The sequence below is a fragment of the Poecile atricapillus genome, chromosome W (genome assembly GCF_030490865.1).
Source record: "Poecile atricapillus isolate bPoeAtr1 chromosome W, bPoeAtr1.hap1, whole genome shotgun sequence".
In the NCBI taxonomy this organism is placed as follows: domain Eukaryota; kingdom Metazoa; phylum Chordata; class Aves; order Passeriformes; family Paridae; genus Poecile; species Poecile atricapillus.
This window is the reverse complement of record NC_081288.1, coordinates 15,293,081-15,309,716: the sequence shown is the minus strand read 5'-3', so window position 1 is coordinate 15,309,716 and position 16,636 is coordinate 15,293,081. Positions and strand designations below refer to the sequence as shown.

Here is a 16,636-nt window from a genome sequence, read left to right as displayed (position 1 = left end):
GGTGTATGTGTTGCTTGGTCCTTTCTGCCTGGGAAAGACATGGTGGCTGCTGTTGTTTAATGTAGTGTTGAGTAGCAATATCAATCTTACTTCAGGTGAAAATGTATTTCTTTATCTAAGTTTTCTTATGGTATGTAGCAGACACACTTTTCTTACCAAAAAACCCCCAACAACTTGAACATTGCTAAAATGAAGAAAATATCACTTAAGCAATTTGCTGGAACACTGCTAAGACATTTCGTATTTCCTTGCAATATTTTCAGCGTGACTCTCAGCTTTCTTCTCAGCTGTATGTAAGTTTTGCATCCTTTCTTCATTCCACCCTTGGAATGAGCAGCTCCGATTCTTTGACATGAGAAGATCCCAGCCTATAATGTTTTTTTTCTCCCATGTGTGTGATGTTGGCTATGCTCATGTCAGCTGGGAGCTGTGGCTATTTCACTTGGCTGTTGCCACTCAGTCAGCTGGGCACAGGTCTTCCAAATCCATGTTGTTGCACTGAGCTCTATGCCCTCTCTTTCTGCCCCGTTGAAAGCCATGGATATTTATATCCAATGAAGGGAAATCCCTGCTGGGTTCTGGTTTTAGGTGTTCTGTTGTTCTTGACACCAAATTTGAGCGATTTAGGGCTCCATTTTGTACATGCTGAGAACTTATAGCTCATGTTGCTTCCAGTGCAACCAGTCAACACTTCCAAAATGTGGAGCAAATCACAGACTAAATCTGAAAATTTGAGACTCACTGGCTTGGCATAGTGTATGCATGTTAAATCACTGGCAGAGGTAGAAAGAAATATAAAAGTCTTTTGACTCTTAACATTTTCCTTGCTTAACTTTCTGAGTTGCAGGTGGCTCTGGGTTGTATTTCATTGCACAGCCTGGCTAAGGCACCCTTGCACTGAGCAAAAAAAAGTGATCTCAGATCCTGATTCTTTTATGCTGTGCACTGGGATTATGGTTCAGTACATGACCATCTTACTGCTATGATTTTTACAACCAAATTGCATAAAACCCAGGAGAACAGCTGTTCTTTGGAGACCTCTTTCAGTTCTGAATTTTATCAGAACCCAAAAAGTCAAGCAGGAGATTTGGATTTGATTATTTGACTCATTACTTACCCTGAGTCCAGCTGGATACAAATTCTGTTTTGTCCTTCTTCCCAGTGATGACACATGTTCTTAATATATAAAGTGATAAATGATGTCATAAAGTGTTGATCAAAAAATCCCTTTTTGTCACAGTCTTCGCTATGAAGAGAAAAAGGCTTTTTGTAAATGAACTGGGAAGTTCACAGGAAATTGTTGATCAGTTCTTTTATGGAAAAAATGAATTGATTTTGAAAATTACAAAAGAAAAAGTATTCCATCACTTCTGTGGGTGTACGGTGTCACTCCTGTTCCCCACTCCTCCTCCTGTCCTTCCCGAACACACAAGCTGTCTAATCAAAAGGGGAAAGTGTTTTCCCTTCCAGAATCTTCAGAGAAACTAGAAGAAACTGTAAGGACTATGCCTTATCCTTTTTCCTTCCTGCCCATGACCTGTGGCTTTTATTTCCTTTCTATTTTCTCACTTCACTGATTTTTTTTGTCTGTTAGTTAACTCCTGTTGGAACATGCTGAAGGTTCTGCCTATTTTCATGCTCTGAACTTCATAGAAAGTGCTGATTAGACACATGTGAAAGACACATGTCTGTCCTTATATGTGGATTAAAATTGTGTGTTGAGCTGATATGAGAAAAACTTCTGCTTTTAGTCTTGGGAAAAAAGATGTGTCTACAAATTCATCAAACTGAGAACAGCCTTAAAGCAGCATTTGTATTTTTCTATAGCACAGTGGACTTTCAACTACGTTTCCAGTGGATAATGCTGAACTGAATGTGTGGTGGTGTTTTTTTCGTTTGTTGTTGTTTGTTTCAGTGCTAATGTAAGAAATGGTTTTTTTTTCATATAATACTATTGGAAATTGAGATATATTCTCTAGTATATACTCTGGACCAGGTTTTAAGATAAGTCTGATCTGGCTGCAAAGGTAAATATTAGAGGGTTTCCACTTTCGGACCCTTGGTTTAGAGCAGGCCTTGGTTTCTCTGCCTCACATCATCTTCCTATGGTTTTGCAAGAAAATCCAGTAATTAAAAAATGATGGGATATCCTGAATCAAAGAATTGTGGAGTGGTTTGGGTCTACCAACCTCACAGCACAAGCTGCTTTTGTAGGCTGAAACATTTTAGACATCAGGAGGTTAATCTCTAGGAACACAGGATAGAGTTCCAACAATTTAAAAATCTTTATTTTTACAGCTGTCATTTTTGGAAAAGTGTGAATTTCCACAATGTTAATGTTTGCGAACATGTGGCATTATTATGATTGTTATGTGTTTGATAACTAGGGATAAACACCTTTCTCACTTTTCTCACTATTTCTCAATATTCTCACTTATATTGTCAAATGTGTAAAAGAAGAGGACAAGAAAAAATAAAGGTGCAAGATTTATATGTGGAAGAAGGCATATTGCTGTTTTTGAATTTGTGGAAAATAGGCAAGACTATGGACTGTCTCCATTCACCCAGTTATTATCTGTGAATTGAGGAATTTTTGACTACATTTTCAACTTCCTAATAACTTTCTATCATTTGTTATTGCTGTCCTTCAGAAAAACTTTTATTTTGCTTAATACAATCTTCCTGTTTTGTTATTTTGTTTGTTTTCCTGTTTTTAAACTGAGATGATATTTTGCACATCCAAGAGAAAGTGCACAATGACAGTCTTGGGCATGAAGTTACCCAGGAAGGGTAATAAATACCATGGACATTGCAACAACTAGAACATGCAGTTCTAGTTGTTTTGGTTTTTTAAAAAAATTTCTTTACTTTTGTTGTTGCTTTGTTTTTATTTGTTTTTGTTATTTGTTCCTAGGAAAAATGATAATTGTATTTCACCTAATCTGAAACCAGTCATTCCCTTAAATTCGAATTTTACTGTTGCTTTAATAACTGCAAATGCAACATACACCATTTTCAATTAGTATTATCCATGGTAAGGCATAATAGATTCGGAATAAGAAGACACTGGAGATGTGCCTTGGCATTCTGACAAAACTGGATTGTTTTCAAGCACACTAGAAGTGAAATGTACTTTGCTAAGTAGCAATTGGGAGAGGAAATATTATTTCAAGTGAAAGATGATGACAAATCTAAACCAAAGTGTAAATTGTCCTTCAAGAAGCTTATCTAACCTCAATTTTTGAGCATTTGAAAAATGTCTCACTAAACTCCTTTGATTACATTACACATGAGGGGAAGGAAGTCCTTAAGGTCTTCAATGCTCGTGTTAATATTACATGATGATGGAGGTTATGATTGGCTTTTTCTGCTTGGTATTCCAAGGCATATTTTTTAATTTTTCTGGAGAAAATCCCATGTAAACTTAAAAACCCAACCAGCCAAACAAACCTCCCAACACATCCCCAGCCTGACCCAAACAAAAGCTTAGTGAAACAGTAGATTTTATTTATGGGGTTAAAATGCAGTTTTGTTGCACTAAGGTGCTCCCAGTTTGTCAGTGGGGGAGGGCTTATCTCCTGTCAGCTGTCAAAGACAAAGTGTAGCCAAAATGATGTCAGGCATATTGCTTAATTCAGTAGTAATTAAAAGCCTGAAAAAAGAAGAAAAAAAAATACGTTTTTTTCCCAAATCTGTCAATGTGCTCTGTGGATACTCCCAGGAAAACATCTCATGCCCTTAGTACATTTGAGACACCTTGCAGGCACTCAGTGTGGACATTGCCTCAAAATCATTCATCCAAAGTGCAGAGGACGGCTTAATAGTAGCTAACATTAATTTTGAAAGGATATGGAAATTTAACATGAGTCTTAGCCCTTTATCCTTGTTAATGAATGCCTCCTGAAGCCAATGAGAATACAGAGCAATGGAGCATTGGAAAAAGACTGAGGTCTTTTGTGCTCTAGGTCTTTGGACTTTGTATTTCAGTCTCTCAGCACTCAGAACAAGGCAATACTTCTCTGGAAAGCCAATTATTTAAATATTTGATGCATATTTTTCAGCAACTCTGGTTACAGAAGCATTAATTGTCTAAAACATGTTCTGCTCCTGTGTGTTACTTACATGGGGCTGAAATGTAATACACAGCTCTTACAGAATTAAAGTTGAACAGGCAAGGCAAGATTTTCAGTGGTAGTGGAGTGAATGTGGTAAAAATATTGGCAAGTTGATTAACTATTTAAGAGGAAATTATATCTCCACTTTAGACAGGATTTTGAAGTAGTCCCATAGGATTTAGGTGTGATTAAATCAGCAGTAAAATAATGATCTATAATAAAAGGTGGCTAAGCAGAATGGCTGCCTACTAATAATCCATATTATGAATCCTGGGTTTTCTTTAATGACTGTGTTGTGACTTGAATAGATGAATAGAATCACTCTGTGTATTTTAATTACCATCCAGACTCTTTGTGCTCAACTATGTACCTTAGTCAAAATGGCTTCCAAGAGATGTAGAGAAATTTGAAAAGATGTACAAAAATCATCTATGTTTTGTCAATAACATTTAAAAAGCTCTTGGGTAAGCAGTGGTAAATGTCAGCAATTGTCTGCAGATTGGGAAATAGAGTCATCCATATATTGAATTTTAGATGAAGGTAGAATAGGGTTGTATATGCTGGTGATATTTACAATGAGATTGGGCCAGAGGCATCCAAATTTTACATACTTTTTTTTACATAATGCTGTTTCTAGCAGACTTGCCTGGTAGAAATGGTCAGTAGCCTCTTAAATTTGTGTTTTAATTTCCCTGTGTCCTGTTCTAAGTTCTGTCACCTGCTGGGAAAACTGTTTCAATTCCTACAAACTGCCTGCTCATCTCTGCTGAGGCTTGGCAGGGGGAGAACTGGACACTTGAAGGATAGGGCATGCACAGTAACAAAACCAGCTGCTTGGCCTGTTCACAGATGATTCCCTGAAAACGTATTTTAATTATCAGTGCTCTCGTTTGCAGCAGAAGTTTTGCTGTGTAAATTAAATCCCTGGGGCAGGCTGGAAGGGTGACACATGAGGCCCTGAGGGAAGTGATGCAGCCACAGTGCCTGCAGAGGAGGCCTGGAGGCTGAATCGTGATAATTTCTCCAAGGCATTTGGGCCAGTACAGCTTCATGAAAAGCAGCTTCATGAAAATACAGTAGTAAAAGATGAGATAGTTTGGGGAATTTGGCCCTGAGATTTGTTGCTTTTCTGAGCTATTAAATGACAGCGGTCAGGCTGCTGTTATTGGGGTGAGGCGCTGGGTGAGGACTGCCCCAATTGCAATGCCTCATGCATCTTGACCTATTCTTTGTCACAGCAAAAAAAATCCTGAATTTCAGGGCTTCCTTTGTAGGGGAAAATGGGACTTTATTTGCTTTCCTGTCCCCAGGCCACTGCTTACTTTGTCTCTAGCAGCAAACAGCCCTGCAGGTATCTCCAGTGCCAAAGGAGTTCTCACTATTGAATTTCTGCTGGTTGGGTAATTGTTCTGTGATATCACTATTTTTTCAGAGGTATTGCTGGTTAGACATGAATTCACAACTCAAGAAAAATCCTTTGCCTAAATCAGAGTCACCGAGAATTCTGCTTTGGAGCAGGTGCAACATTGTAGATAAGTGTTCACTGTTTTCAATACGTTGCTTTTATACATATATACATTAATTTATGTACTGGTTTATGTTTTTGATATAAAGGATCTGAGCTAAGATACTCTCTCTCTTTCTCTCTTTTTCTTCTTTCTCTTTTGTAATTTTTTTTTCTGTCTGTTTGTCCCTTTGCCATAAGACAAATTAAAAGGCATTCCATAAGGTGTCATTCTGCCTTCTCAGATTCAGGAATGGATTCCAGCAGAGAAAAGGCTGGGGGTTATCTGACAGTGGAAAATAGTCCTTGCAGGATAGGACTGTCTTATGGGAAAAAAACTCTCAACTGTTTGTGTGTATAGGGGGTGAGGGGGTGGAATTTGCTATCTTTGGCAGATCCAGGGAAAGGTAATGTAAATAATGACTCAGGGTTCTAGGATTCTTGCGTGTTTTGAGCTCTTCATGCTTTACTGATTACTCTAATGGCTCTGTGTGTCATTCTGCCCAAGTCTGAGTTACTATAATGTCATGTTGCTCATGACATTGTGCTCAGACAGACAAGCAATATTCTTCTAGGAAGCGAGACGCTGTAGGGAAGGAATGATCCCATGTAGGGAAGAAATGTCCCAAGACATTTTACATTGCTTACACTTTTGAATGTTATACTGCAATTGAGAGGGAGGCATTTTGGGGTGAAAACTGGATTCAAGATTTTCAACATGAACAGTGGAGGGGTCTGCTCAAGAAAAAACAAAGGGATTTCCCCTTAGTAATCAGAACACTCTCTTCAGGTCCAACTGTTTCTTAAATCCTTTACAGACCTAAGTTCTAGGTAGGGGTGAAGTTCCAACAACTCAGTGGTAGTTCCTGTGGATGAACACAGATTTATGGGGGCAAGCTGTCATAAAGGGAAAGATTTGTTAACTGTTCCACACACCTACATCCTGGAAAAAAATAAAAGGAAACCATGATGTGAAAGCCACAAATTGTAATCAGATTGTATTCAAAGTGTCTGGTCACTGCAAGATCTATTAACTCATAGAACAAGGCAAATCAGTCAAAACCATTTCACGGAGTTGCTTCCGTCATTCCAGTGGTTCCAGGTCAGCCATTATTTTGTCCTGAAAAGAACAACAAGGAAAAAAAGTATTAGCAGAGTACTATTGGGCTGCACAGTTCTCATTAGCATTAGTGAGAGTTTGATGGCTAAATCCCCATGCACAGCATGGAAAACCTACCCTTCTGGGTGGGTTCTCTCCTTGGTACACAGTGCTGATAAATATGTGCCCACTATTGAGCCTCTCTTGTGTATGTGCTCACAGTAACAGCCCAGAGAAAAAATCATGTTAGATCTTGATTTATGTAATATTGTACTGCATTCTATAAAATTCTGTAATTTCTGTGCAGTTATTCCAGGTCAGCATTAATGTAACAATGATTTCATCCCTGAAACTAAATGATTGGACAGAAAATTATTTCATTTGAACTGGTGCATGGTTTTTTATTTGTTGGTTTTTTGGGGGAGGCTGTTTTGTTTTGTTTGTATATGCTGATAATGAATATGTTTGCTTTAAGCTCTGCAATCTAGAAATTAATTAATAAATTCTCTACTAGCTCCTCCCTTCAATTCCTGGAATCTGTAATCATTTTAAAGCATTATAGAATCACTAAAATGATTGACACCCCATACACTGTACTTTTAAGGAAACCCTGGGGGTGAAGTTCAGTAGATGATCTTGGAATTTCATTAAGATATTTCCTGGTAAAAGAAATAAAAGATATTTGGGACAGAATGAGCTACTTGTAGCTGGGGTGGGAAAATGACTGAACAGCTTTGTGGACTAATATTTCTCTCTTTTTTTGGAACAGCAACCTTTTCAGGGGAAGAAAAATATACCAATAGGAACATTTTCCTATGTAAATGTAGAGGTGACCATTGCTTTCCGTAGGTTGGAGCCAACACAGTACTCTGGAAAAATATCAACATCCTTCTGTTCCGGGGGAGCCCAGTTGCATTTCCCTTAGTCATGTCCCAATTCAGACATGGGGAATTTCTCTCCAGTCTTTGTCTATGTGTTCACTAAGCTCAGTTGTGGTTTACCTGGAGTAATTTAGTAATATGAAGAAAAATTAACATTTCAGAGATATAGAATATATATATTCAAAATCCTGCAAAGACTTAAGCAGAATTCCATGCTGACATCTCCAAAGTGTTAGTTCAAACTACTGTAATTTTTCCTTAATCCCCTCAAAATGGGGAAGGATATTGCTGCCCATCCTATACTTAGGACTTTTCCTCAAGTCACTCAAAGTCCTAAGTCTGCTCCTACTGAAACTGGTTACAGGGTGTGAAGGATAACTTGAGTTTCCTAATGCTTTGAAAGTTTCAACTCCATGCATGTCCTGTAAGTCACAGGGTTTTCAAGTTTTAGTTTTGCTGGATTAAGTGTCATTGTTTCTATCCCTTGCTTGCCTCATTGCTATTATCCTCACCCATTTATAAGTTAGCCTGTCTAGGAAACCTCTGGTGTTCTTGCTCTTTTTCCAACTTTCATATTCCATGCTTCATTTTGCAGGCTTTGACTGATCATTCCTTGCTTGCCTCTGAGGATGTGCAAATGTTCAGCTGTCACTGAGCCCTGTTAGGTCATCAAGACAAAAGTAATGTCCTGAAGACCATGTTGCTAAGGAAGGTCACTGGAAGGTTCTTCCACCTTTTCAGTGGGCATACTCTGGTTCGTGGGACCTAGGAAATTTCATACCATGCTTTTTGTTAAATTAGGGGTACTTTCAGGCTTTTGCAGTGCAGTCAACCCACTGTGGTGCCTCCCAGCCCTGGCAAGCCTCCCTGCTTGTTACAGGTCCCTGTGAGTTCACTGGATAATGTTTACTCTCTGATTGCAGTGGCACTGCTCAGCTTTCACAGATTGGTGAGTGGTGCCTGCTTCATCTCACCAGTGCTTGACCTGCTCACCTGCCTCTGGCCTCTGTATATTCCCCTCTGTCCCTTCATACCAGACTGCAGGGATGCTTGCCTGGCCACCACAAGGTGCTCCATTTCTGTCCACGATGTTCTTTCTCCATATCCGGGATCCTGTTCTGACTACTTTGGTTTTTTTTTAAAAGACCCCTCTGCTGTTCATGTTTCAACTCTTGGAAATCTTTCCAGTCCTTGGTGTCACTGTATCTTTCTTTGGTTGGTGCGAGGTCAGCCCTTCACCCTTCCCTGCTGCCCATCAGCTGCCCTCACTCACAGGCCTGTGTGAAGTCACAACATCCAAGACATCTTGATGACCCCTGTGGGTCCCTTTCAACTCAGAATATTTAATTAAATGTGATCCTCTCCATTGAGAAAATCCACAGCTGGGACAGCTGGACTTGCAGACTTCATGGTTCCAAAATGCTTTTCTCTCAGCAACTTCTGTGCAAAATTTCCTCCCTCCCTTATTGTCTCCTGTTTCAAAGCTGTCCTTAAAAAACTGCTCACCCAAAGCTGGGCAGGTTAAGTTTCAGTGAGGCACCAAAGTTTGCTCATTAAAGGACTTGCTTTGCTTTTCAGCTGATGTGTTGCAGGAGGCACCTGAGAGCACCACAGTGACGACCTAAGATACAGCTTGCACCACAAGGGACCCTGGGTTGTTTTTCACCTGTGAGCCACAGTTCACAAGTGACTCTCCTGGAAAGTATTTGTTGGTATAGGGATGTTTTGCCACATCTGGCCACCAACTGGCAAGTCTCTTCACAGAAAACTCAGGCCAAAGAATGCTTTTACCAAGATTCAGCTGCAAATTGTTAGTTTCCGTATCTTCATTAATGCTCAGATTCTCTGGCAGGACAAACCCCCCCATATCAGGTGACCTGCTAGATGATGTAATTAAAGAGAGTTCATTTCAGTATTTAAAAGTAGGTGTGGTTTTATAATATAGTGATTGGAAACCCTCCTGATATCAGTACAGCAATTCTGTAGCCATGTCCTGTGTGCTTAACAATTCTCACTTCCATTATTTCATAAAATGATGCAAATGTAATTAGAATGTAAAACCAATTTGTTCATGTTGTAGAATTTTAAGCACCACAGAAGACTAATAGGTAGCTCTAAAATGTATTCCTTCTGTTGTATGCATCAGTACACAGTAATTATCAAATATAATAATTGGCATATAATTACCGAACACTGAAGTATAACTGAAACCACAATAAAAAGTGTAGCCAAGGAATTATACATCAAAAGCTGTAAGCTGAATCCAGGAATTGAGGCAGTAGGTATCCTCCTGCTACCTGGACCCTTGAAAAAAAATGGGAAAGTAGAAGAAATGAAAGAGGCAGAATTAGAATCCAAGGATGGGTCAGGCTGGAAGGGACCACTGTGGGTCACTGGTCCCACCTCCCTGCTCCAGAGCACAGGACCCAGGATTGTGTCCAGATGGTTCTGGAGTATCTCCAGTGAGGAGACTCCCCACCCTCTCTGGACAATCTGTTCAGGGCTCAGTCACTGCCCAGGACAGAAGTTCTGCCTCATGTCCAGGTGGAATTTCCTGGGATCAGTCCCTGCCCGTTCCTCTGGTGCCATTGCTGGGCCCCCCGGAGCAGAGCCTGGGCCCTGCTCTGAGCCCTCCCTGCTCACAGGGACACCCAGGGCTGAGGGCCCCTCTCAGCTGGGGCTCCTCTCGAGGCTGGACAGCCCCAGCTCCCTCAGCCTTTCCCTGTCAGAGATGCTCCAGGCCCTAAATCATCTCTGCAGCCTCTGGTGGCCCCGCTCCAGGAGCTCCCTGTCCCTCCTGTGCTGAGGAGCCCAGGGCTGGACACAGCTCTCCAGATGTGCCTGGCAGGGCTGGGCAGAGGGGCAGCATCACTCCCTGAGCTGCTGTCATTTCCTTAATACAGACCTAAGGGCTCTTTCAAGTACTAACAGGACAGGGTAAACTATTGCCTGATACTCTCCATATCCACGTGCCTGTACTCAGGTACATTTTTGTATAATCAGTATAAAGCGGTAGGTGCCTTTGAAGAGCAAAGTTCATGCTGATTCTCAGATGCCTCCTGTTCAGAGGAATGACAGGAGCTTGAGGAGCTGCTGTTATCTCCTGGAGTTCCTGAAGTGAAGTCTGGCAGAACTCATATCTGTGTCTTTCTCTACGTCAATGCCAAAACTGCTGTGAAATGAGTTACTCCTTTTAGAAGGAATAACTGTTGTTAAATTTAAAATGTTAAATACATAAGGGCAGAGAAAGGAATCAAACCTAATTAGCCAAAAATCGTTATGGGACTGAAGATATTTTTGGGCACAAGATCTCCCGTTCCTGTGTTCCCTGGCATCCTGTCTGGGTTCCTTTCAGTTCTTGTTTCCTGTTTTCATCTCCTTTATTGTTGAACAGAACACAGCAGAAAAGTGGAGGTGAAAACCATGTGAATGCTAAGTTGTTCCACTAGAAAATGGGTTTTCAAATCCTGCAATCCCAGAATGGTTTGGGTTGGAAAAGACCTTAAAGATGATCCTGCTCCAACTCCCTGCCATGGGCAGGGATACCTTCCCCTATCCTAGGTTGCTCACAGCCCAATAAAACCTGGCCTGGAACACTTCTAGGGATGAGGCAGCCACAGCTTCTCTGGGCAAAAAATGTGTGAAGGCATTTGTGTGAAGGGGAATGAGCATGAAAAATGGGAAGTTTTCCCTTGGCAGCATGTCTGTATTTATCTTTACACTTATTTCCCACAACTGAAAATCTGCTTCCCACAGCTTCTGTTCTTAAAATATTTTTCTTTCACCTGCACACACTTGATGTAAATCTTCAGCTTTCCTTCCTCACAAGAAATTTGTCTTTATTCTGCCACTTGCCTGTAACATCGACAGCTGTATTTATTAAAGACCACTTTTTATCAAGTATAAAACTTTAGTTAGTAATCATATATAAATACCTATTGAGTTATGTAGAATTTTGCAGGTATTAAATTTTACTTAACCTGTTTTGTTCAGCTGGTGGCAAGAGGTTCATTACTGCCATGAAATTGCTGTTATTTTTCTCCAGAGGTTCTGAGTTGGACAAATGCATCATAATTAGATGCTGATAAATTGATCTATTACTTACAGGCAGGCAAAGTGTGCTGGAGTGGAAATGAAATGTGAAAAGCCCAAATGGTGGGGGCAGAAGGAGAAGCTTTGAATGCCAGTTTCCCTGGAAGGACAATGTTCAAGTGGGGATTTCTAATTAGGTTATATATAACTGTGCATATACATTTTTATCAATACATACACATTTATACTAACATGTGGACTTAAGGGGAATGAAGACATTTTTTAGACTTCCAGAGTTATGCAAACCAGTGCGTTTGTACTTTTAGTCAAAAAGGAGGACTGCAAATAGCTGCATTTTTTTTGGTAAACCATCTCTATAAATATTTGAAAAGAGCTAACACATGTTGCAAATATTTAGTTAACAGTCTTTGTTAAAGCAAGATTTGAAAAAGCTCTAAAATCATAATATCTTACCAGTATAAGAGGTCATTCTGTATGTGTGTGAATGTCCCAGTTGAAGCCTGCTTTGGCCAAAACATCTGTTCAGTTATCTGCGATTGATGTGTGAATTTCTTGGCAAAAGCCCCATTCAATATTTTTAATAGTGAATGCTAAATTTAAAGTCGTATTTTTAATGTTTTCCCATCATGTGCAGAAGTTATATAACCAGATCTGGATCTGTGTGGTTACTGCTATTTATACTACTGTTGGGGTGTACAACAGATGAGGATCAAGCTCAATTATTCAGCGATCCAGTTATTCAGTTCTGAATCCACACTGAAAAAAAGAGAGAGATTCTATATTACCAAGATTATAATTTGTGTATAAGAAAATATAGAGTATAAATCAAAGGAGGAATATAAGGTGATATGTGCTATCCTCCCAAATTTGTGCAAATGAGACTTTGATCTGACCGAAGAACTTTATAGTCAGGATATCACAATGCATTCAAATTATCAATGACCACAAATGCAATATTTGCCTAATAGAAGTGCCAGGGTGGATATGTAGTAATGAAAGGCAAAGGCACAATTTTCTGTATTGTTTCTTTAGCAAGCTAAAATATACATCTAATTTTTCATGCCTTAGTCTCCTCATCTCTTTTCATTTGCCAGTTACTGCTTAAATCTGCTAAATTTTTTTGTTTTTGTTTTTCTTGCTCCCAGTTTTGCAGATTAAATCTCTCATCTCTGAATACTATCCTTACTGCATGCCAAGAACAAAAGCATTTTGTGATCAGTATTAAACTAATACGGATAGATAGTTGGTCATACCCCCTGCAAAGGGACTCAAGTTTTGCTTGAGACATCTTTACTTGCTGAAGACTGACAAAACAAGTGGGGGAAAAATAAAAAGTTAAAACAACCCCTCCCACTCTTCCCTTTTGATATCACTCCTGACATATCCTTTTTTATAAACTTAATGATGTCACTTGAAGTGTGATCACACTGAACGGTTCATGTATGCAACAGTTCTCAGGTGATGCCAGGCCAGAGGACAGTAAATGCTGTGACAGTTTGTTATGAGAATGTGTCCTGAGGTTCTTTTTAAGCAAAGAGTCTCTCAAGTCCTCAAGAGAACACCCTCGTGCAGCGCTCTAAGCTTGGCGTAAGAGTTTTTACTCTAGAAATCACTTCCCGTATGTTCTGTTTGTGAATGCTCTTGGAGTACCCTCTTAGTATGTGAGGTTAAGTGCGTGACTCCATCAGGGCTTTGAAAGTAATGGCTACATTCTGCAGGCCTTAATAACAGTAGAATAAAGAGATTTTTGCTTCCCCCACTGGTTTCTGAAAGCTTTGACTTGGCACTCATGAGCCACTGTCATGATGTACAGAAGGAACCACACTGGAGAGTAAAAGCATTATGGGCCATCAAGAAAAGGCTTTGGGGTGAACTCACCGTGGCCTTCTAGTGCCTGAAGGGAACCCACAGGAAAGATGGAGGCAGACTCTCAACAAAGGCTTGGAGTGACAGGACTAGGGGGATTGACTTCACACTGACAGAGAGCAGATTTAGATTGGATATTACAAAAAAAATTCATCCCTGTGAGGGTGCTGAGGCCCTGGCACAGGTTGCCCAGAGAAACTGTGGCTCCTCAATCCCTGGAAGTGTACCAGGCCAGGCTGGATGGAGCTCTGAACAGCCTGGGCTAGTGGAAGGTGTCCCTGTCCATGGCAGGGGGATGGAACTGAATGATCTTTGAGGTCTCTTCCAACCCAGGCCCTTCTATGATTCTGTGATTTAGGTGTTCTGCTGCTGAGCATATCTTCCTCTTATGAAGTCACAGCCTAGCATAGTGTGCTTGTGGCTTTATTTCTTGGTCTCCCTTTTCTAATATTTAACATAATATTTAATGTTTAAATATAATATTTTACAGAAAATCATTATGGTAGAAGTAGAGGAAAAATATGACAGAACCATGGCAAAACAAAAGCTCAGAAATGTTTAGTGTGATATAATGTATATACATTTTAGAAGGCATGAGTGCAAGCAGCACTTCTGTGTGATTTTGAGTGAGCTGATGTAAAACAAGCAAAAAGGTTTATGAAAATGACAAAATGCAGAGTACTTCTAATGAGACATAAAATGGGCTTGAAGATTTGGAGGATGGAAGGTACTTACTGCTATCAGTGTATAGCACCACATTTATTACAAAAAACTGGTAGTGATTTCCTGTAAATTTCAATTTGTGTGATGCCACCAGGATTGGAATAACAAATATTACATTTTTTCCTTTGTTAATTCGTTTACCTTATGGCATAAAACATTTTGGCAGTGTATCAGGTTAATATTAATATTCTGCATTCTATCTGCTAATTATCTTTTTAATAATGGAAAGTTAATGGCCCACTTGACCCTTACATCTCTAGAAGTGATTTGTTCAGCTTTCCACATAAATTATCATATCTTAATGCCAAGCTAAAAGTAAAATCTCACTAAAATGTTTTCTTTGCATGCTGTTGTGAAATGTATTGGAGATCCTACAACTTTATAATGTGTCCAGCTTTAGCAAACATTGGTATTTTGGTGTTTGCTGACAGTTTATTCTTAGAATTGTAATAGAAAATGAAATTCATATTTCATTTATTATAATTTGGAAACTGATTTTTTTCATAATCCTCCTTTAATTTTAGTGTTGCAAAGGAGTAAACTGCCAATTGCATATTCTGACTGGCTGGTGTCTTCTTTTTGCATTGGCAGAGTGACTCTGAATTTATGATGATGGAGATGAGAGCTAAATCTGACCAACAGAGTTTAGGGCATGTAGAGAGCAGTACTGCCAGGATGGATGAAAAAAGTATGTGTTGTAATAGTTATTGTACTGCTATCTACAGATATCTGCTGATATCCTCCCTATTTTTGGGGAAATAAATGTATTGAGGTCTGGTTTTCAAAAGTGTGGATAATTCAGCACATTCTGCAGAGATCACTAGAATGTGCTGGATAATTAACATTCCTGAAAATCCAGTGTTATCCATTTACTGGCTGATTTCAGTGATTACCATGCTCCTGTGGGAAGATACTGTTTTGAGTTCTGGTACCACATTAGCTGAGGGTGCTGGGTCCCCTAGAGCTCCAGAAATATTCTAATACTGCAGTTTCCATCTATGAGTAAGGCAATTCTTGGACTCTGAGTCCCAGCCCATTTGCCAAGCTTCTTGTGCTCATCTCAGCTGCAACATTTCAAGCAATTTATCTCTGCTATTTATCTCTGCTTGATGAATTTCTCAAATTTCAAGGCTGCTGCTGATCTTGCTGCCTTCTAATCATCTGTTGAGCCTGCAAACACCCAGCAGAGCTTCTCAGCTCCACATTTCATCCTGAAGCAGGCTTGTGCCTCACTGGCAGGGAACTGCTTCTCCAGGTATTGGCAATATTGCCATGAAATGATCCTGTGGTGTGAGAGATTCCCTCAGTACAGTACAGGGTCTCTAATAGCTGCAGTGGTAAAATGTTTAGGAAACAGGAGGAATGCAAAACATTTGTGATTCTTTTACTCTGATGCTGTCCTGGTGACATCTATGTTCAATTCAGGTGCTTTCTCCCATGTGATATTGTCTGCACACCTAGGAACCTTCTAGGGATCTCTATCCCAAAGTCTGGCCTAGTTTCTTCTTAAAATGTTACTCAGTTTTTGCATGCATGAGGCAGAGGTACTTCCCTGCTGCATTGGCATCTATGTCCTTTTGTTGATTTTTAATTTGGCTTTGTCTGAGGCCCTGTTGTGCTTGCTCTGAAGGGGGCTCTAGGCAGTCCATTGACACTGTGTCCTTATCATGCAGGATATTACAGACTTCCACAATAACTTCCCCAAATTTCCAGAACAAAAGGTCTCAGTCTCCTCAGTGATTCTATAACAAGGCTTTTGTGGGTCCTCTGAACCCATTCTTGATCTAATCTCTTTGGGGGTGAGGAGGCAGAGAATGCACACTGAGTTCAAGATGTGGATACTGATATATCTGAATGGGGGTTTTTTCTTTGTTTTTTTTTTTTTTTTTTTCCTTAGTCTTTCCTAAAAAAATGCAGTAAAATTACTTCTTCCTCTTGGAAAATACTGAGCTGCTATTTTTCAAAGGATTTTATGTTGCAACCTTGAGGTGTCATTACTGACAAGTATAAGTGAAATGAGAGCCCAGCATCTTATTATGTGAATCTGGATTTAACCCACATATATTGATTTATATTTATTTACACTGAGACCTGTTTGCCATTGTTCAGGCTCTTACAAAGCTTTTCTACAATTTTTCGCAGCCTGCCATTATCCTTGCTACCCTGAAAAACTTAATCTGCTTTATCTTTCTCCAGGCCACTTTAGCTGATGTTGGATATTGCTAACACTGCAAAGTCCCCCGAGTGACTTTTTATTTTTTTCCAGCAGTGCAGGTTCTCCTGCTACTCAGTTTCTTGTTGTTTAATTGATAATTTCTCCACCCCTGGACCCGTTGCCTTATCCAAAATGAGTTATATGATGCTACTGTGGGACCACCCCTGCCTCTTCCCCATC

At 39.8% G+C, this 16,636-nt stretch overlaps 1 protein-coding gene across 1 annotated transcript in view; it reads left to right on the top strand.

The window, feature by feature from the left end:
* The window catches only part of LOC131591757 (anoctamin-2-like), a 159,477-nt gene that overhangs the window by 7,494 nt on the left and 135,347 nt on the right, over positions 1-16,636 (top strand). The window lies entirely within an intron of this gene.